A 22362-nucleotide genomic window follows, 5' to 3' on the forward strand; every position below is an offset into this window, starting at 1 on the left:
AATATTCCATCATCCAAACTAAGCTTCCTCAGATCCTAACCCATTGGTCATTATCGAGCCTCGTGACTCCGGCTGTGTTGATATCTTCGTATTACCTGTTATCATTCTATCTATCTGGTTATTGCTTTATGTGTTGGTTGGTATTTCACTATTTAAGTAGTATAGTTACTGATTCTATTGACTGAAGGATTGCTATTGCTGACATCTTCTGTGATGGAAGCCGAGGGAAAGGCCACCAAGAGATTCGGGTGGGTCGGCCTTCTATATTACCTAGTCGCCCGTTACGATATTCCTTTACAAGAATAGCCTACTTTCGCTTCTAAAGTGCCTTTTTTCAACAACTCAATAGAACTTTTTCTTTTTTCATATTATGTTATTTGCACTTTGGATTTTCCTCTCTCGCTCCTGGACTCTTGTTTAGCTTGTTAGAGGGAATGATCCGCCCGGGGATCCGGGTTTTTTCCTTCCTAAGATGAAGGTGCATTAAACCAAATGAATATATCAAGCACTCGAGTAAGCTGTGGACGCACATTGAGGACGAAGGGAACGCGCTTCTGTCCTTCTGTCATTGGACTGATCATTTCTTTTGGCTTTCTAGGCCATAGATTAGTGAACTTTCTCTTCTAATGAAATAGATCTTTCAAGTTTTCGTATGAGTCTACTAGTCATAGGTTTCTATTTTGTTAGTTCTACCGGAGATAGGTATGGAAGCCACTATGAGTATATATCCAGGTATGCTTCTAACTTCACCTCACGCCATAAACGGAATCCCTATCATGAGCGCAACTGTATTTACAAGTTCAGTAGCCTGAGTGAGCTTTCTCCTCAATATGGATGTGGTGATTGTTCATAAACTCCTTGAAAATCAGACAGACTTATTATCAGTGCTCCAAGCTCCATGTGTTCTAGGGCTAAGACTATGTTGGTGTAGGCTCCCCTTATCCTTCCTCTGGCATTCGCCGATCGATTTCTAAATGAGTGGAATTTCGATTCTCTAACTGCTCAAATAGCAATGGTTTCCTGTTCTGCATTGACCCTAGGATTGGCGGCTTGGCTTAAAGAATATGGGATTCTCTTTCCGGTGGAAAATGGCATCTGAAAATGAGACTAAGACCTACTTTTCGAATTGTCAGAGGCTATGAGATCCACTTTCTTTTGGAAAGGAGAAGGGAGAAGCAGCATTTCAACTGTGTGAGGATGGACTCTAGACCCACTCGTTCTGATTCTGTGATTGCAATTTCTCAAAATGGAACATAAAGTTGATCCTGTTTACTAACTCACTCTCGAAGTAGAAGTACCGGACCAGGTAACCAGAAGATAAGGCCACGGCAAGACTGGACTAGTTTAACACGGCTATCTAGTGGAACACTATATATATAGGACTTGTAGAGCTTGAAAAAGCTTGTTTTGGTCTTTTTTCTCTTTTCTGGGCACTGAACTTCATAGACAGACTTACCAACTAATGAGCCAAAGTAGCAAATTTCTTCTTCCTGGGAGGGGCGGACTCTACGTTGGTAGATCGAACTTTCATTTCTTCCTTCCATTTCATCTATTCAAGTAGTCTCCTTTTCAAGTAGATACGCTTTGATACCAGACTGGTATGCATTCTATGCTTACCCAGCGAGCGAAGGAGCGAGCCAATTCCTCTGTTCCGGTAGAGCCAATTCCTTTGAAGAATTGTTTACTTTCTTGTCTTTCCTCCAGTGAACAGAGTGGAAGACCAGGTATCTTCGTAGTTGGCTCTGGAATGATTGCTTGCAGGATTCCATATTTTCCAGTGATCAGCTTAGTTGGAAGAGATAGATAGGAGAAGCGAATGCCAGATGCGCGGTGTGCCAATCAATCCAATTTCGTGAGATCGAGTCAAGATAAGAAGGCAAAATTCTTTGGAGTAAAGTCGCCTGGAAGAAAGAATAGGAATTGATCTAGCTATAGTATAGATAGAGTGTCAGATGAAATGCTTGACAAGGCAAGGAAACAGAACTTCCACATCCTATGTTCACACTACCTGGATTGGAATTGGTTCTATCGAGATATACTGACTTGAAACAGGAATTTCTTGGTAACTGCTGCTTCTTTGAAGCAAGTGCTTTCGGGTTGGCTCTTCTGATATGTGTATTTGCTAACCATATGGAACAATTTCATTGATGAAAGATGGATGGCTATTCTCCACATTTGCCAGCACAGTGCACTTTTTCTTCTATTTCGTGATTCCTTTCTTTCTGTCGCCATTTGAAAATGGATTTCTCCTCCTGGTTTTAGTCACACACATCTTTTCCACCTAGGAAGGATGCCCCTACGATCATTCCATGCTCTGCCTTCGCCCGAGCGGTCCCCAGGGAAGGAAGCCAATAATGGGAGTGTCAGGGCGGAACTTCATTAATGAAAGGATTTGCACTGCCCCACCGTGCCGCAGGGACGAACTTCAATAGCCCATCATAGCACTCTCAGTCAGGGGGTTAGGGAACTCTTGAAGATATCGATAGAATAACATTTCTTTTTCATAAGTTTCAGTGGACGCAGAGCCAACAAGTGCAGTTTTTCAGCGTAAGGTCAGGTTACAGAAAGGCCTATTTTGATAAGCAAGGCATTGCAAACAAATAGGTAGAGCAGAGAGCTAACCTAAGGAGCGAGCTTGTTGTAGTTGGTCTAAAGGGGGAAATAAAGGACTGTCCCGCTACTACTTCCTTGATTCCCGGGAAAGAAGGAAGACCGAGGGTAACTAACTCTTCCTTCTGAAAATTCTATATCCCAGCTCGTTTTCATCGAGCCTTCCCCCCGTTTGGAGTATAGCCAAGTGGTAAGGCATCGGTTTTTGGTACCGGCATGCAAAGGTTCGAATCCTTTTACTCCAGAGCATACTTATTCTAGAAAATAGAAAAAGAAAAAGAAAGTCTCATCCCTACCCTAATAAATAAATGAAAGTAGATTTACATTATTTTTGTATTTCTAGGGGGAATGTTGAGGCAAACTTACGATGCTGACAAGCTGGTTAGGTGCCGAGTTGGATTAGACATCGCAGGTTTCAGTTTAAGAATTGGGAAGCAGTTAAGATGGTAGAACCCCCAAGAAATCCACCACTTGGTTAGATGCTTTAGCGAGTGAACTAGGTTTTTATTTGAGAGCGAACTAGGTTTTTAGTGGTATTCCTTCTCGAGCTTCTATTTCTTCCGTTAAGGGAGATTCAGGAAAAGATGGAATAGGAAGACGTGTTTCCAGAATGAACAAGATACGGGTAGAGAAGGGGAAGTTAGCAAAGTTAGACAAGATTGGAATGGGCATAGGAACATGTATTGATGTACCAGATCGGCTAATGCTCCTAGGTTGATGCGATGTATTCCACCAGTTGACTGGAGACTTTATTATTGGTATATCGATCGGTCCAGCACGGATTGAAATAGGAGCCGGTTCGACAGGAAGCTTTTGAAAACGCAGTGCACCCAGGTAAATAAGGAACAAGATGAATACAGAAGTTAAACGAGCATCCCACACCCGAAAGGTACCCCACATAGGCCTTCCCCGAAACCCCCCAGTCACTAACGTAAACAAAGTAGAAAAAGCACCAATTTCTGTACCGGTTCCGGAAGAGCGAAGAAAAAGGGGATGTTTTGTTAATGGGAACAAGGAACTGTTTATAGCTGTCGCGATATAAATAACTATACTCATCCGAGCCGCAGGAACATGTACATACGAAATACGAGAATTTCCACCTTGTTGAAGATCTGGTGGTGCTACCCGAAGACTTAAATGAATAGCCATCGCTGTTAAGAACAACCGAGATCCAATGAGAATTTACGCGTAGCTTTTTGTCTTTGACATAAAAAAATAAGGTTGTAATAACGAAACTGACATTTTATTTTCCTTGCCTTGCAAGTGGAACAAGAAAGACTATATAGTTATTTTGATTCTATAAACAATCAAAGGATTTCGCATGCTTTCCATGGAATGACGGAATTCCCCTTGCTTAGTTTTCGCTCCGCTCGTGCGTGGCACTCCTTGCTTGCGGAGCGGCATATCGGAAAAAGAAGGATTGACTTTCTATACGGGCCCGTCCCCTCTTACCCCTAACTAACAATTATGCTGCTCTCGCCTTTTTGTAATCTTATCTTTCAAAAATGCACTACTAATTTTTACGGCCTCCTTAGTCACCCTATCCACTCTCGTCCTGTTTTCGGGTTCCCTTTCAGGGGATGAGGATATTTCGATGATTTCTCCCTCCGTAGGTGGAAAACGCGTGGGTGAGTAGAGTTTGTGCTTTGCTTTTGGGGGCACCGGCAAGAAGCTTCTCGGCCACCCTACTCTGACTTGATTAGCTACTAGTAACTAGGATCGTTCAAACAGTCAGTCAGCAATGCGTACTTCTTTCCTAGTTGAGTGGATCTGCGTAGCAGAGCCCAATCTTCTACCACAAGCTCTGACCTGACTTGTTGTACTTTATTCACCCACGTAAATAGACAACTTGGATAATAAAAGTCATCCCATAAAAGAGAAGTGAGTCCGCATGTCGGCAAATGATTTGGAATTGAAACTGGCTACAGAGGAAACCGAAGCCCTAACTCCCCATTCTTTCTATCTTACATCGCCATCGAGCCCTGGCTGTAGAGTCACTGGTTTCTAATCGCAATGGATTTAAGTTTTCTTTGGCTTTTCCATTCGCTTCGTTCAACCCTGATCTGGATAGATAGCCCGGCTTCTATTAGCTGAGAATGGTTTTGTCAAGGAAAGGTTTCGCTATACAACAACAATGAACTCACTTCTGATCAAATTCGATTGGATGAATTGGTAATCTTTCTCTGTCTTGTGAGAGAGAGTCACTTGCTGTATTGAGAGCGGGCGGGTGACATGCATTAAGCGAAATCAGTTGTTATGTTTTTGATCTTATTTGCGCGAGAAGACCCTTGACTGAGGAGACGTGTTTGGCTTGGATGATGCCGCTATGCTCCTATTCACTTTCAGAGACCGCTCTGAGTTTGCCGGTTTTGCGGCAACCCTTTCACTAAGAACATTTTAGCCATTAACGAAATGCCACTATTCCACAATGCTTCTTTGATTTATGTGTAGAAGCGGTAGTAGTGAAGAAAATGGAGGGAGAAGAAAGAAAGCGATGTGACACGAGAATAGATCACATCCGACAGCCAGCCATGCCATTAGATAGATCCGCTCTGAGTCTTCTGCAGGATGAGATTCGCTTGGTCTTGTGATAGGGGCTTGAGGAGGAATAAGAGGGGATTTCTGGAAAAAAAAGAATGAATCTCCTTATTTATAGGGAACAGGACGTGTGACTTCCTCAAATGAAACGAATGTGGCTTTCGTGATAAGGCAAATCCTTCGTTCGGTACAATCAACATATTGAATCTACGCTCGCTCGGCTCGATGCTGAATGAACTCCTTCATTGATTCCGGGCTGCTCGTAGGGGGACTGTGAAAGCAAGCGTAGGAGATCAAAATGTGAGTCGAGTCCGATGGGTAAAAAGGGGAAGCAGGAAAGGGTTCTGATGTGAATTCTTCTGGTTTGTATATCTATCTCAGCCCTTGCTTGAAAACCTCAAAATTGACTTGCATCTTCCCTTATCACACTACACTTTCTCTTCCTTATTCCATTTCACTGAGCTAAGCAACACTTTTTCACGTATTCACCCGAGATATTATAGAAATTGGTCATATTGATCTGCCGTCTTGTTCTCGATAGGAACTTGCTGCTATCTTGGTTGGTTTGAGAGCAGGCACTGTCTATATATCCAAAACCAGAGGAGAGTTTGGGTTTGGATCACAGACGATCGGAGATTTTGGATTGAGATGGATGGTTGTGCTTGAAGTTACGAGTCGGGTAATGCTAAGTTGAATCGGCTGATCCGTTTCATCCTCTTTCGGCAAAGGAAGTTGGACTTTAGTTAGCTAAAAAAAAGTACCAGCAGCCTGTCTGTGCCCTTTGAATCTATAGCCGCCAAATCTAAAGATTCCTTAAGTTGTCGTACGGCTTCTTTTTCTTCTTTTGTCAATGATCGGTGACAATGAATGCTACGAATGTTCGCTTCCACTAATGTCGTATAAAATTGTGAGGTGCCCATAGCTTCCCGGAAAGAAGAAGAGTCATTGTCATTTCCTGACCGATATGAATGCACATATTGACCCTTGCCTCGGGAAATACCACCAGTAGAGTCTGCAGAAGGTGTCGTTCAGGAGAGATGCTGGGCTCTAGATATGCGAGTGAGATACACGCCCTCGGTCATGACCTGGGTTGAAGAAGGAATCTATGTTCTTGGAAGCAAAGAAAGAACTCCGGTATTCCGACCTTATCTTTTTGCTCAAAGAACGAATCAAACCCCTTGTCGAAGCCCTTTATGATATATAACCCTGGATCGAGTCAGATTTGGGGCGGCTGAACCCACTTAAGCTGAAGCCTTAGTAGATGTCGACGGAAAGGTGAGAAGAGCTGATCGAACCTACCAAGCAACGGTTAGTTGTGCGGTGTACATACAGGCTGGTTTCGCCATTAGCGATGAATTGGATTTATTAGTAAGGGAATGAATGAAGCGGACCGGAAAGAAGATGGATTTTGGAATAGAAAGAATTCCTCTTCTAGGTTTCTGCTTCAAGTAGTAAGCAAAGGATCCTACCTGCTAATGGTTGAAGACCTTGGCGGCCTCTAGTTCTTCTATCTAGTTTTTTAGCCTAGCGCAAATGAATAAGCTTAAACAAATGGTTTCTTTGGCAACAGTTTTTTCTAATTGATTTGTCCTTATGTATATTAGCCGTAGTGTAGTTTAATAAACTGCTCATAGCTCTTATCATTCCTTTATCCATGCATAGACTGGAAATATATTAGCTCTTAGCTCTGGCACTTTCTTCTTCTTTATTTGCCGTTGCATTCAATAGCCTATTTGAAGTTAACAAAAGCTTTATTAGCTAGCTCTATGAAATACGTATATCTTCTTGGCTATCTAGGCTATCTCTACAGGCTTTTTCAACCTATAAGCAGACCTTTGTATACACCCTTAAACTGAACTAGCTATTCACAAAGAAAGGTCTATACCGTACATATACCAACTACGCACCCCTTGTATACTTCTTTTTCCTTCTCCCGTGCTTCAAGTTCTGCCCCGGCTCACTCCTCTTTCCAGCAATCTATGTGGGAAGCACTCGTTCAAAGTAAGTTGAGATTCAAAGCATTCCCGTAAGCTAGTAAGTAAATCAAAGCTATAACTCTATTTGTTAGTTTCAGGAAACTGGTACATATTTCAAATAATAATAATAATATATATATTATTATTTGGTATTTACCAATTTTAGACTAAGCATAAATTCATTTGGAAAGAAAAGGGAAATCCCCTGAAATAAAGGATTTTGACTACGTTACCCTCAAAAAGAAGAGGAAGACAAACTAGCCAAGAGACAGAAAAAGGTAGAGACCAACCACCGAAACAAGGGAGTAAGGGCTAGGGGGATATGGGCCAAGAAAGGTCCGATGTATCGGTCAGCTATACCTAATCCTTTACTCAAAAACGCATCACACCCTTTGTAGGTTCAAGCCGAAGTCAAGCATGATCACCTACTGCAAACTCCAAATATCGTGGTCGGCGTACCTGGTCCTGAACTGCTTTTAATCTAGAATAAGTGGAATCTTCTCGGCACTCTCCTTCATCTTCTGTGGCCCCGTCGGTCGGTACGTGCCAACCCCAACAAATCGGGGTACGACAAAGGTTCCCGTAGAGTGCTTCGAAAGGTGCCATTCCGATGCTAGAGTGATAGCAGTTGTTGTAAGCAAACTCGGCTAATGTATCTCTATGCCTATTTAGTAGGCCTGCTCATTGATGCTCTTTGGGCCGATTGTATGGGATGTGTTCTGGTGTACAGTGGGAGATGCAAGGATATCGATTGAAGTTTGATTTGTTGGCCATGGAGTTGGGAGCATATGATGTAGTCCTAGGAGTAGACTGGATGAGGAAATTCCCTATTATTTCAATAAGTCTTTCCATTGGTTGTAACTAATCACGTACCCGCTGCTGCGGAATTCCTTTTACCTAACCAGGATTGCAGTAAAGATAAACAACGTTGGGCCTGCCTGCTTGTTCAGCACCACCCATTCCCATGGGAATATATGGGTTTTTCGGTCCAGTGGGAGGAGCATTTTCCTTTGAAGGTAATTTTCCCAACTAATAAGTATTGGGCTCCCAAGTAAACAAAGTGAAGGATCAAGTAACCAACATGTTGCGGAGCAGCCAAGTAAACCCAGAAATGACTCAAGTAATCCAAGGGCAGAGCAACGTAATCCAACAGAGGGGCTACATGATCCAACAGAAGAGCTACGTAAACAAGGAACACATGAACCTGCTAAGGATCCACTCCACCTGCCAAGTGGACCAATCACAAGAGCTCGGGCCGAGAAATTCAATGAAGTAATCCATATGCTGATTCAGCAAGCCAAGCATTGGAGTTGGTATTCCAAGTTTCTTGAATAACCTAGCTGTCTGAAACTCGCCAATGGGATTCTGTGTAATCCTCCGGTCTACATGGTGTAGGTAAAGGGCAAAAAAAAGTCGCTAATTAGTGGCACTGAAGTATGCACCCGGCGTGTAAACTTCTTCTTTTTATTTACCAATGTCGCTATCCGACTGATCATCCTTTGAGACCACGGAGAACATCAGAGAGAAAGATACGTCACCTAAAAAAATTGACACCCTGACTTATATGAGTCGGCTAGAAACTCAAGGCCTGGCCTTTTGTGGGAGAATGCTGAGTCCTTCCCAAAATCGCCTGGATCAACGAAAGATCTGGATAACGCTAGGTTGTGATACTGATGTCTGATTTTACTCATATACATCCGATAGTGAAGGCCGTGAAGTTTGAACAGCCTCGCTTAACCCTGGTTCGGTAACCTTTCTAGCGCCCAGGTATCCATGACCTGTAGATAGAGGCCCACTTTCCATTGGATACTCCGAATAAAAGAAGAAGTAGTTACCTAATCATGGGTCTATACGTAAGATCTCCTTGCGTAGAGGTTAAGGCCAGACGGATTACTGAAATGTAGTTTGACTAACATTTCCTCATCGACTGCGAGAGTTTGTGGTGTGTGTTCTCGGACCAAAGAAACCAAACAAGCATACCTTTCCTTTAATGGAGTATCTTGGGTATGGTACTCCCTCTTTATCAGCTCGATGTTCAATCAGCATTCCTTCACGGGGATCTTGACCGGATGTAAGTCAAGATTGCTATTATCTTTTTAAAGAACATAAACTTCAAAGATTCTAGTCTGTCCCAACTCTTTCGAGCCGCTCTCCCAGTCAACGTTCAAAGGCATCACCATACCATAGAACTTTTGAGCTTGAGAAATGCTTTTCTGGCTTCTTCTCCACACCTTTCTTTAACAACTCAGTTAAAGGCCTGCTGATAGCTCCATACCCCGGTACAAACCTCCTGTAATAACCCCTGCAACCCTCGGAGTTCTCTGACATTGGCTGGTTCTGGCCAAGCTGTCATGCCCTCTACCTTGTTTGTATCAGTAGATACCCCAATTTCATAAATAATGTATTTCCTTTATGAAATTTGGCTCACCCACAAAAAGTTTGTTCTGCCGGAACACTTCCTCTAGCAACTTGAGATGCTCCACCATGGTAGAACTGTACACTAGAATGTCATCGAAAAAGACCAATACCCCTTTCCAACATATCTCTTTAAAAACACTATTCATGAGTTGTTGAAAGGTTGCCGGGGCATCACCTTGAATTCAAAAAGCCGGTCCTTCAGGCTGTTTTGTAGATATCCTCTTCCTTTCATTCTTATTTGGTGATAACCAGCCCTCAAATCTATCTTAGTTCACACCTCATCCAAAAGTGCCGGTCTTCTATGATAGGAATGGGGTATTTGGAAAACATAGTTGCTGCATTTAGTTTTCGATAGTCGAAACACATTCTCCAGGTTCCATCTTTCTTCAACACCAGAGCTGCTTTGGGGCTTGTACTGGGCCTGATTACAACATTTTGCAACATCTCCTCTACTATCCTTTCAATCTCTGTTTTCTGGGTGATAGCATTTCGTCGGAATACAAATGGTGGCCCACGTTTAGAAAACTTTTTAGGGTATTATATTTCAACAGAATAGATCAAACTTTTTATATATTCTATTTCATCTATATAAACTAAACGGCCCACTCAACTTTCTTAATTCATCCAGGAAGTCCTTCCAGGTTTTGGAGGTTACACGGTTTAAGGCCCGGATCGCATAGTTGACTTGATCGCGCCTTTTCCCATATAAAATAAGATCTGCTGCCCGGGAGATGTCTTCATCATCATCCAGGCTAATTCCCCGGCTATTTAGAAGCTCCCCGGCTTTAGATTCCAATATATTGTCCCTTTCTTTCGCTGTCTCTATTCTATTGGTGGACGGTCGTAACTCTAATATAGGGCTTTTAAGCATAAAAATCAGCTAGAATCTAGTTTTTTCACAAAGGTTGGTTGAGGCTCAGACTCAACCATCTGTGATTTGCAGATGATCTTTTTTTTCAGCGGTGGTGATCTGAATTCTATCCAAGAGCTTACTAGTATCATGATTCATTTTAACAGAGTGTTTGGGCTTTCAGTTAATGCCAAAAAAGTAAGATCTTATTCAGTGGTATTTCCTTTCCTTTGAAACAAACTATTTTTGAGTGTGTCTTTAATGAAGGGATTTTACCAGTGAAATACTTATACCCTCCATTCATTTCCTTTTCTTTCCAGGCTAGCTCCCTCTGTAGCCGGTGGTTGATGTAGATGAGTATGGGAAGACAATGGTAGTCTCATTCTAGGTCCCACTAATTGTTGAATAGTTGGTTTGAGTTTTTTTTTTGGATCCATGCAAGCCATTTCCAGTTGAAGTCATAAGGTACCATCCTGTTCCAGCCAGGAAGACAGCTCTATCTCACAAGTTAGCTGGATCTTTTATTTAAGCCAAAGGCTAGAAAACCTATTTCAAATGAGTTTGGGCTCCGTTAAGTTATCCTCATTTCCTGAGATAAGCGCAGTTCAACAAAACTAAAAGCTAGATATATCGTTGTAAAGTAGAGCTAGACTGCATGATTGGATTGTATAGAAGGATAAGAAGGATTTTAAAATTCCTTCTTTTTTTCTTAAAACGAAAGAAGAAAGAGAGTGGGATGGGATGAAAGTAAACGCAAAGAGCTGATTCGATCAAAGAACCTCGCAGCTTTAGTGCAACAAGCCGATCGAAAGCACTCATCTTTATCGACGAAATGCTTTTTTGTCTCTTCCTCACTAAACGCCCGCTTCCTGGCTCCTCCCTCTTTGCCTAGCGGTTAAGTAGATAGTAGGTCCCCCCTGGCCCCGCAACCAAGAGTCACTCGTCGAAAGCTGACCAGGAAGACAATAACTACTATTTCAAGAAAGCATGGTTGGAGTTCTTCTATTGACGAAGGGAAGAGGACGGTCTTACTTTTCAGAGATACCTGACTTATTAGTGGACTGGTCATGTCATAGCGGAAGGTCAGAGGTGGGAAACAAGGAAACAGAGGAAATGCTTACTGGGACATAGCCTTCGGTACGAGTTGAAGGGAAGAGGTTTGATTGCTAATAAAATGAGTGGAAGAGCTGCTCGGTCAAAGGCATTCTCTCAAGTAGCAAAGGCAAGACAGAAAAGCAGGAATGAAGGTTGCTAGGTACCGCTCCGTGGTAACATCTATCGATTCCGCTACCGGGAAAGTCTGGCAAGGGAAATATCTGGCTGAGGAATTAGAGGAACTTTGGTAGCACTCGGGGACGGAATCAATCAAAGAACTTAAGAAATTGCCCATACCGACAGCAGCTCCCGCTTTAGAAAAAACCCTATCTCATCAGGCAGGTATACCTGACCCTTTTTTAGCTAGTTTCGGGAAAGCGGTAAGTTAAGTAAGTCAAGCCCTTCTAAGTGAAGAATAGCGGAGAGAAATGGGCAATTGAAGCGTCTTTCTGTCTATCGACGGCAGAGTCTATTGATCCTCCACAATTCGATAATGCTTTTTCTCAATTCAATGCGGAGCGATATCAATGTACTACCTTTCCTTTATCTCAATTCAAGTCAAGGCAGGCTATCTTTGTTATCAAGAAACAAAGTTGTCTCTAGTGATTGATCCGTTTGCTCTCGCCCTTCGGCTTTGTGGTCACTCAAGGTCCTTGGATTTCGTGCTCAATCTAGTTGGAGCAAAAGTCCCTGTGGATAGAATAAAAACCGTTTTTATCTGGGAAGAGCGCCTTTGGAAACCCACTGCTGAAGCCGAATAGGCAGTTAAAGCTGGAATGATGGGGGGCAATCCTGCAGTATGGCTTTAGTGCGTAGATTCTCAGGCAGGCTCATCGACTGGTGGAGGAGGGACACTTTACTTATTATCAGAATAGAAAAGAGCTGTATGTATACTTTAGGAAGGGGGATCAAACTAGTTATGTTGACAGACATGAACTCCTATAGAAGCAGATGTTCGAGGTCTGGTCCAAAGATACCATGCTTGCTTAAGCCAATCCATAGGTTCAAGCGAAAGAACACTTATTCACAGCAATATCTAGACCTGATGAAGATGACTGCTAGTCGACTGCTAGTCAAATACCTAAATCCTTTTGAATTCATTAGTAAACTCTTTTAAGAGTCATTAAAAACGAGCAACACCACGTAGGGCAGCGTCCACGCGAACTAGCCTCTTCCTTAGCAAGTCAGTGGGAGAACGCCATCGGTCAAGAGAAATGGAATCCGTTGTTAAGTGGGTACCGGACCCGGTAGAATTGGCATCACTTCCTTCACTCCACAGAGGACTCGGGATAAGATCGTTCCCAAGCAGAAGGAAAATCTTTCGAACTAGGAGTCATAACGAACTCATGAAGCTATCCTTCTTCTATTGCTACTTTCAGAGAGAGAGAGAGGATAGGTCGTACGAAAGGGGACCCACCTTGAGAAGGGTGTCCCATTGCGGAGTAGTTAAACGAGTATTTTGGTATACCACTTGTGCACCTAAACCTATGCTTAAGCTTACTAGAACTTCAACCTCAAGTTCATTAACATCAATGCGTCTCATCTTCTTGAACCTATTCTATGGATAAATGGGCACCATCTGTCTCCTAAGGGCAACTATCCATCCCTTTTTCTTTCAAGAATGCGGGTACCATAGTAGCAAAGCAAGTGAAATATGCAAAGGGAACCGCTCGGATATAGACGGCAAGGAAAAACGTCGGCTAAAGAACAGAACTATTCTATTGTATTGATGGCCCCGAAAGAAAGTGGATCTGTGAGTGGAGGCCATCCATCCCTTTCTGATGAAACCTTTGTTGCCCTAGCTTGAATTGAAGGTTTGGCTAAGGATGGGGATCCGGTGTCTTCATCTATACCATCAGAGAAGAAGGCTTGCCAAGAATGGACGAAGGTATGATTCTAGGAAATCTAGATTTGAAATAAGGAAGCACCCGAGGAGCAATCAAACGGACATTTCTACGAGTGAACTCGCTAAAGCTGAAGATCCACCATCCAATTTAGGCATTAGGCAGAACTCTCTCAATCCAGGAACTAGCTCCTATCTCGATGATTCCATTTCTCTTTTTCAGAGTTAGCTTCTTTCCTATGGTAAAGAGTACTCTTGTTTCCTAGTCGAGGGATAATCAAGTCATTTTGAAAGGGGATTTATCCGTTCCCCTAGCCATCGAGCAACTGCGAGAAACACCACGCCCGTACCCCCGTCGCTCGCCGGAGCAGCCATGCGTGGCGTACCAATTTTTTATCTGGTGGATCTTGTCTGTTCTTTCGAAAGTGTTTCTACAAACAAGTGAGGTAAACCCATCTCGGTCGAATAATTCGTATCTTTAGACCATTCAGAGCCGTTTGCATTAAGTGTTGGGATTTAGTTTGTTGTCATTACCCTCAACTTCATTGTCGTCCACCTCTTGCCGTGTTATTGGCTAGAGAAAGACAAACGATTGTACTACTACAGTGTTGAGTACCCCAGTTGCTCCGCGGGTGATTATGCCCTAAATTCTCAGGAGTGGTGGAACGGATTGCTCCTATCTAGGGTTTCCTAGCTTGCTTTCCTAGATTTAGCTTTATCTATCTTTTCGAGATGACCAACTGCTCTTTCTTGCCAATCTACTTTAGATTTATTAATACTTTCATTGCGGGACCTATCCCCGAACAACCATTGCTTTTCTTCCGCGGTTTCTTTAGTTTCTTCTTGATTTGATTGAAGTTTAGGGAATTGGATGGACTGGTGTCTTTGGATATTATCCGTCCTACTTATGATCTTCCAATTGAACACACTAGTATTTTATGGATTCTTTCCCCGGTAGTGTAGTCATCTCCAAAAGGGATGATACATATTTATCTGTTCTAGGATGCGCCGTTCGTGATAAGCTTATCCGCTTCTTTTCGCCGGTAGTGTGAATCTTCTTGAAAGCGCACAGCATAGTCCAGTCAGTGTAGCCAGGGCATCATGAACGGATTCCTCAAGAGGAAGGTAGGGACATATCTATCCAAGAAGAAAGACCTGGTAAACAATTATGCTACTTGACCAATGGATAAAGTATAGATCTCATGGCTGGCTACTATTCAACCCTGGCATTGGGGATCAGGAACGGGGTAAAGTACGGACTTTGGCTAAGGATGGGGATCCGGTTGTGCCGTGCCGGCCTCGGGAATCGGCGAACTACGCTACACAGTCAGATACCTAAGCGAACGGATAAGGGAAAGCCCACAATATTATATATAGTAATTACCTGCCAAAAGGAAAGCCTGACCGATAATAATAATAGGTCTATGCGCCGAACAAGCCACGGTATATTAGAGATACTAAGGAGTTGTGTACACGGGGGTATGCATTCATGTCACGCTTTCTGTGTGATAAGAGGTTGCTAGCTAGCAAGTATAGAAACAGGAGATATGCGTAGTTAACAGAAGCAAGGGAATATGCGTGAGTTGATTTGAGAGTTTTTTTTTTAGTTGCCACCGAAAAAGCAATTTCATCTAAAGGGAAAATGCATTGCATTTTCAAGGGATTGCCAAGCTAGGCTAGGGATCGTCCGCGGGTATCAGGAATATCGTATTTATCTCTTCTAATCTAGATCCCACTTCCCTCCACTTCTTGCCTCACGCCCGTCCTGACTCCACATTAACGACTGTCCTTCCACCCAATTCCCCGCACCCTTGCATCACATCTCCAACCCCTGCCTCCACGCGATCTTCCACAATCGTACCCCCCACCTCTGAAGCTTGCCCCCGACGAACCTGTCTGCACCTGCGGGCCTGCGCTTACATCATTGGCATCGCATGATTAAACATCAGCACACGCACTTCCCTCCGTTTTCGATGCCGACAGGGGGCTGCTAGGGGGTGTAAAGTTTCGTTTCGGTCGTGTTAGACGACATGCAGGGGGGCAATGGCTGCCAACAGAATCTATAATAATTCGATACTAGGTCAACTGTACCATCGGACTTGTAAGAACATGTAAAATGTACCACACGAGGTTGTACCAGCTGTGTGCAGTCCTCCGGCACGGGTTAAGTGTCCTGCATAGATCTTTCCCTCTCTCCCAAAGAAGAGATGTTCGCTTCATAGCCTTCTCTTCCGAGATAAACCCTACAAAGGATCCTAATCGTGCTAGCCTTTCATGGACTCTTCTTGGATTTCCTTTCAGCTGCGCCCAGCACCTCTCTAGTTTCTCTACGAGATGGAGATGGCTCATTCTCTAGTTTTCCTATGAAATATAAGTAAGTTTCTATCGTACTTTGAAGTTCAGGAAGGAGTTATTAATTAAGACGAAGAAGAACTGGGTGGGGATATGCCTTTCCCATAACAATAGAAAGAATCCAAGCCAATATACACTAAACTATCACTATAGAGTTTTCGCCTACCTATGAAAAGTGAGATGAGAGCTTTGTTCTAATAATTTATTATAAAGGTGTACCTATCGACCCCAGGTAATTAATGCCCTATCCTTCTACTTAAAAAACGTTACGTTAGACTTGACCAACTGTTAATACCAATCCGGCAGCAATAACTACTACTAATGCATATTCATATCCCACTAGTAGACTTAGCAGACTGTGACCTAGCCAGTCTATTTGTTGACAACAGACCAGTACTATCCATCAATGCCACAAAGACCATAGACGACCTCTATTTCGTGGAAGAACTCCTTCTCATATGATGCAGGGCAATAAGACCAACTGCCCGCCCTACCTAGTGAGAAGAAAGCTTATAAATATAAGCATAAACGAATTCCTAGCCGAGCCCTATACTTACCTGCTTGTACGGTCAATGCCCTAGTAGACATCAACTTGTTCATAAACTCCAGCCTTATCTACACTGCTTTACCCGACCCAGGTGACCTACTTTCTCAGATGAGAGATTCGGCGGAGTAGTAGGAAGTCCCTGTGGAGAACTAGAAGACAAAACGAATATAGCGGACCAAGCAATGAATGACCTAGCCTAGGTAGTCCTATGTTTGACCAATGCTGCCTTGTATGTCTTGATCCAAGATTTCTCAGCAAAAAAAGACATGGGATTATTGATCAATTCACCATCCTCTTCATCTGAGTGTGCTTCCACTTTATCGTTTGTGGCATGTGCATTATGCAACAAGTAGATTCCTGATAAATGAACCTTCTCCACCCCTTTCCTATCCAACGCGGAGCGGCAGAACTACTCGTCTGCAAAGTGGGAAAGCTCCCTCCCTCCTACCTAGGTGTACCTCTTCATTGGAGCAAACCATCCAGCAACTTCTTACATTTAGAATTCCCTTCTAAGCTGGCTATAACCATCCTTATTGACCAGAAAGGAATTGAGAAAGGGGATGCTATAACCAGACCATAGACAGCGTTTCCACATTCACTTTTGAACTTAGGGAAACAGTGAAAGAAGCCCTCGTTCCCGCTCTTCTTTCCCCCGACTTACCCTTAGAAGGAAAGTAGGGGCCTCGGTTTCTGCAGAGAAACCTACACCAGTGAATTTCTTTTTCGTAGGTGATCCTGCTCCCAATCGCAGATTTGAATAATCAAGTCGGTATGGGGCTGCTCCCTTTTGTTACTCCGAAAATCTTGGCTTCGCTTGGACATATCTTCGAGGACCTGGGCGATTTTGATCCGTTTCTCCGCGCTCGCCGTTTCAAGGTGAAGATCCGAGTAAGTAGAGCGTAATAGGCGATCCGCCGGGTACCTATTTCGACAGGACTTAAGAACCGTTTTAATGCATTTCTGTGACACCTACACCAGTTAGTGAGGAAGCTAATGATGATGATCATGAAACTTCAGAACAAGATACTACTGAACCTCGTAGATCAACCAGAGTAAGATCCGCGCCAGAGTGGTACGGTAATCCCGTTCTGGAAGTCATGCTACTAGATCATGATGAACCTACGAACTATGAAGAAGCGATGGTGAGCCCAGATTCCGCAAAGTGGCTTGAAGCCATGAAATCTGAGATGGGATCCATGTATAAGAACAAAGTATGAACTTTGGTTGACTTGCCCGATGATCAGCAAGCAATTGAGAATAAATGGATCTTCAAGAAGAAGACTGATGCTGACGGTAATATTACTGTCTACAAAGCTCGACTTGTCGCAAAAGGGTTTCGGCAAGTTCAAGGGATTGACTACGATGAGACCTTCTCACCCGTAGCGATGCTTAAGTCTGTCCGGATCATGTTAGCAATTGCCGCATTTTATGATTATGAAATTTGGCAGATGGATGTCAAAACTGCATTCCTGAATGGATTTCTGGAAGAAGAGTTGTATATGATGCAACCAGAAGGTTTTGTCGATCCAAAGGGAGCTAACAAAGTGTGCAAGCTCCAGCGATCCATTTATGGACTGGTGCAAGCCTCTCGGAGTTGGAATAAACGCTTTGATAGTGTGATCAAAGCATTTGGTTTTATACAGACTTTTGGAGAAGCCTGTATTTACAAGAAAGTGAGTGGGAGCTCTATAGCATTTCTGATATTATATGACATATTACTAATTGGAAATGATATAGAATTTCTGGATAGCATAAAGGGATACTTGAATAAGAGTTTTTCAATGAAAGACCTCGGTGAAGCTGCTTACATATTAGGCATTAAGATCTATAGAGATAGATCAAGACGCTTAATTGGACTTTCACAAAGCACATACCTTGACAAAGTTTTGAAGAAGTTCAAAATGGATCAAGCAAAGAAAGGGTTCTTGCCTGTGTTACAAGGTGTGAAGTTGAGTAAGACTCAATGCCCGACCACTGCAGAAGATAGAGAGAAAATGAAAGACGTTCCCTATGCTTCAGCCATAGGATCTATCATGTATGCAATGTTGTGTACCATACCTGATGTGTGCCTTGCTATAAGTCTAGCAAGGAGGTACCAAAGTAATCCAGGAGTGGACCACTGGACAGCGGTCAAGAACATCCTGAAATACCTGAAAAGGACTAAGGATATGTTTCTCATATATGGAGGTGACAAAGAGCTCATCGTAAAAGGTTACGTTGATGCAAGCTTTGACAGTGATCCGGACGATTCTAAATCGCAAACCGGATACGTGTTTACATTAAACAGTGGAGCTGTCAGTTGGTGCAATTCTAAACAAAGCGTTGTAGCGGGATCTACATGTGAAGCGGAGTACATAGCTGCTTCGGAAGCAGCAAATGAAGGAGTCTGGATGAAGGAGTTCATATCCGATCTAGGTGTCATACCTAGTGCATCGGGTTCAATGAAAATCTTTTGTGACAATACTGGTGCAATTGCCTTGGCAAAGGAATCCAGATTTCACAAGAGAACCAAGCACATCAAGAGATGCTTCAATTCCATCCGGGATCTAGTCCAGGTGGGAGACATAGAGATTTGCAAGATACATACGGATCTGAATGTTGCAGACCCGTTGACTAAGCCTCTTCCACGAGCAAAACATGATCAACACCAAGGCTCCATGGGTGTTAGAATCATTACTGTGTAATCTAGATTATTGACTCTAGTGTAAGTGGGAGACTGAAGGAAATATGCCCTAGAGGCAATAATAAAGTTATTATTTATTTCCTTATATCATGATAAATGTTTATTATTCATGCTAGAATTGTATTAACCGGAAACATAATACATGTGTGAATACATAGACAAACAAAGTGTCACTAGTATGCCTCTACTTGACTAGCTCGTTAATCAAAGATGGTTATGTTTCCTAGCCATGAACAAAGAGTTGTTATTTGATTAACGGGATCACATCATTAAGTGAATGATCTGACTGACATGACCCATTCCATTAGCTTAGCACCCGATCGTTTAGTATGTTGCTATTGCTTTCTTCATAACTTATACATGTTCCTATGACTATGAGATTATGCAACTCCCGTTTACCAGAGGAACACTTTGTGTGCTACCAAACGTCACAACGTAACTGGGTGATTATAAAGGAGCTCTACAGGTGTTTCCAAAGGTATATGTTGGGTTGGCGTATTTTGAGATTAGGATTTGTCACTCCGATTGTCGGAGAGGTATCTCTGGGCCCTCTCGGTAATGCACATCACTTAAGCCTTGCAAGCATTGCAACTAATGAGTTAGTTGCGGGATGATGTATTATAGAACGAGTAAAGAGACTTGCCGGTAACGAGATTGAACTAGGTATTGGAATACCGACGATCGAATCTCGGGCAAGTAACATACCGATGACAAAGGGAACAACGTATGTTGTTATGCGGTCTGACCGATAAAGATCTTCGTAGAATATGTAGGAGCCAATATGAGCATCCAGGTTCCGCTATTGGTTATTGACCGGAGACATGTCTCGGTCATGTCTACATTGTTCTCGAACCCGTAGGGTCCGCACGCTTAAGGTTACGATGACAGTTATATTATGAGTTTATGCATTTTGATGTACCGAAGTTTGTTCGAAGTCCCGGATGTGATCACGGACATGACGAGGAGTCTCGAAATGGTCGAGACATAAAGATTGATATATTGGAAGCCTATGTTTGGATATCGGAAGTGTTCCGGGTGAAATCGGGATTTTACCGGAGTACCGGGAGGTTACCGGAACCCCCCGGGAGCTTTATGGGCCTTAGTGGGCCTTAGTGGAAAAGAGAAGGGGCAGCCCAAGATGGGCCGCGCGCCCCTCCCCTCCCTTGGTCCGAATAGGACATGGAGAGGGGGTCGGCCCCCCTCTCTCTTTTCCCCCCTCCGCGAATCCTATTCCAACTAGGATTGGGGGGGAATCCTACTCCCAGAGGGAGTAGGACTCTCCTGGCGCGCCTCTCCTAGGCCGGCCGCACCCCCCCCCTCCCTTTAGTCCTTTATATACGGAGGCAGGGGCACCCCAGAAACAGACAAGTTGATCCACGTGATCTTATTCTTAGCCGTGTGCGACGCCCCCAGCCACCAGAGTCCTCGATAATATTGTAGCGGTGCTTAGGCGAAGCCCTGCAGCAGTAGTACATCATGATCGTCACCACGCCGTCGTGCTGACGGAACTCCTCCCCGACACTTTGCTGGATCGGAGTCCGGGGATCGTCATCGAGCTGAACGTGTGCTAAAACTCGGAGTTGCCGTAGTTTCGGTGCTTGATCGGTCGGGCCGTGAAGACGTACGACTACATCAATCAAACGCTTCCGTTGTCGATCTACAAGGGTACGTAGATTACACTCTCCCCTCGTTGCTATGCATCACATGATCTTGCGTGTGCGTAGGAAATTTTTTGAAATTACTACGTTACCCATCACATATTGCAACCCCGAACTCTTGCCCTAGTCTAATTTACAACTCTGAACTCGAATACCATCTAAATTACAACCCCCAACTCTTAAAACCGGTCAGAATTTAACCCTTCTCTCCCTGTTGACCGGTTTTGACCTAGTTGACCGGGTTTTGACCCATTGACTAGTCAACAGTAAATTTTTAAAAATAAAAAATATAAAAATCACAAATAATTTATTTTTTTCACAAGGTGAACAGTAAATTTTAAAAAGTAAAAAAAATCAAAAAATAATTTTGATTTTTTCACCGTCTGAACAGTAAATTCAAAAAACAAAAAAATTAAAAAAGGAATATTTTTTGCATGGAAGATGTATCAATGTGTGAAGTCCGTGCCAATTTTCATCATGTTCGGACATCTAAGTAGCTCTCAGCCAAAAAAACAAAATCAGCCCGAACAGTGCACGACAGTTAACTGTTTCACAGACTCCACATTTGTCTTTTTTCTAAGAGCTACTCAAATGTCCAAACAAGCTAAAAAATTGTAACTTAAAAAAAATACTATTCACCATGTGAAAAAAATAAGATTTTTTTTTAATTTACTGTTCACCTAGTCAACGGGTCAAAACCGGTCAACTTGGTCAAAACCGGTCAAGAGATAGTGAAGGGTTGAATCCTGACCGGTTTTGAGAGTTGGGGGTTGTAATTTAGACGGTATTGAAGTTTGGGGTTGTAAATTAGACTAGGGCAAGAGTTCGGGGTTGAAATATGTACTTCTCTCCTACAGAGGACCATATATAATTTGGAGCTTGTTATTTTGCGGTAACTGAATTTTGAGTTTGTAATGTCTGTTCATGCCTAATAGTAAACATATACTGTAAAAGTTTAGGATCTATAACTTCCTGATACATCAGCCCGCATCGCTTTGAGGTACACTAAATTGGCATATTGCCGGTTAGTGCTTCATATATTATATAGGTGATCCATTCACATGACTTCATCCTTTCAAATCTTGTAGAATTGTGTCCTCATATAGAGTATAATAGTATTCTTCTTTGGAGTTGAATCCGTGTAGCATGAAGTATTGCTTATCCGGTATAACTACGTAATGAACTTTGGTTTGCCACAAAATGAATTAACTGACTTTGGTTGTTGCTGGGTCGGAACGACGTGTTTGAACCTTACATCTTCCGTCCTTTGCACACTCTTGTTATTTGTTTAAGAAGTTCCTGATGTTTCTCTTGTTATGTGTACAGCTCAGCCGGCCAGTGTTCAAATCTGCAAGTACCTGACGCCTTATGCTACTATGGCGATTGTTCAGCTACGTAGTTGCCAGCACTGCACGAGTTCAGAAATGAAGTATTCTGGTTTAACCATCTGAGTTTTACATTATGTATGTGTTGTGAGACCCAACACTGATTTTGGGGACCGGCCGGAGAGCAAGCATGGATGGCATACATGCGATCTATTCTAAACATGTCTGCAGTCAGATCATGGACATGTGTATGGATTATGAAAAAAAATGTAAAGTGAAATTATTTTAATTTCTTGAAAATAAATGTAGACTGCCTACCGAGTCATGTCTAGATTAACCTTCATTTAACATCTTGTATTATATCATGCGAAAATGATGCTTAGAATTTGCAGTTAAAATCATTTTCCAATAGTTGCCGTTATGTAAATGAAAAATATATTATGTTTATATAATTTCACTACAGAAAA

General features: G+C 42.8%; 1 pseudogene; it reads right to left on the reverse strand.

Annotated features, from left to right (window-relative positions):
- Window positions 1–3129: 3129 nt before the first annotated feature.
- LOC119327665 lies at window positions 3130–4680 on the reverse strand (annotated as a pseudogene).
- Window positions 4681–22362: the final 17682 nt, after the last annotated feature.

The sequence above is a fragment of the Triticum dicoccoides genome, chromosome 7A, assembly GCF_002162155.2.
Source record: "Triticum dicoccoides isolate Atlit2015 ecotype Zavitan chromosome 7A, WEW_v2.0, whole genome shotgun sequence".
Classification (NCBI taxonomy): Eukaryota; Viridiplantae; Streptophyta; class Magnoliopsida; order Poales; family Poaceae; genus Triticum; species Triticum dicoccoides.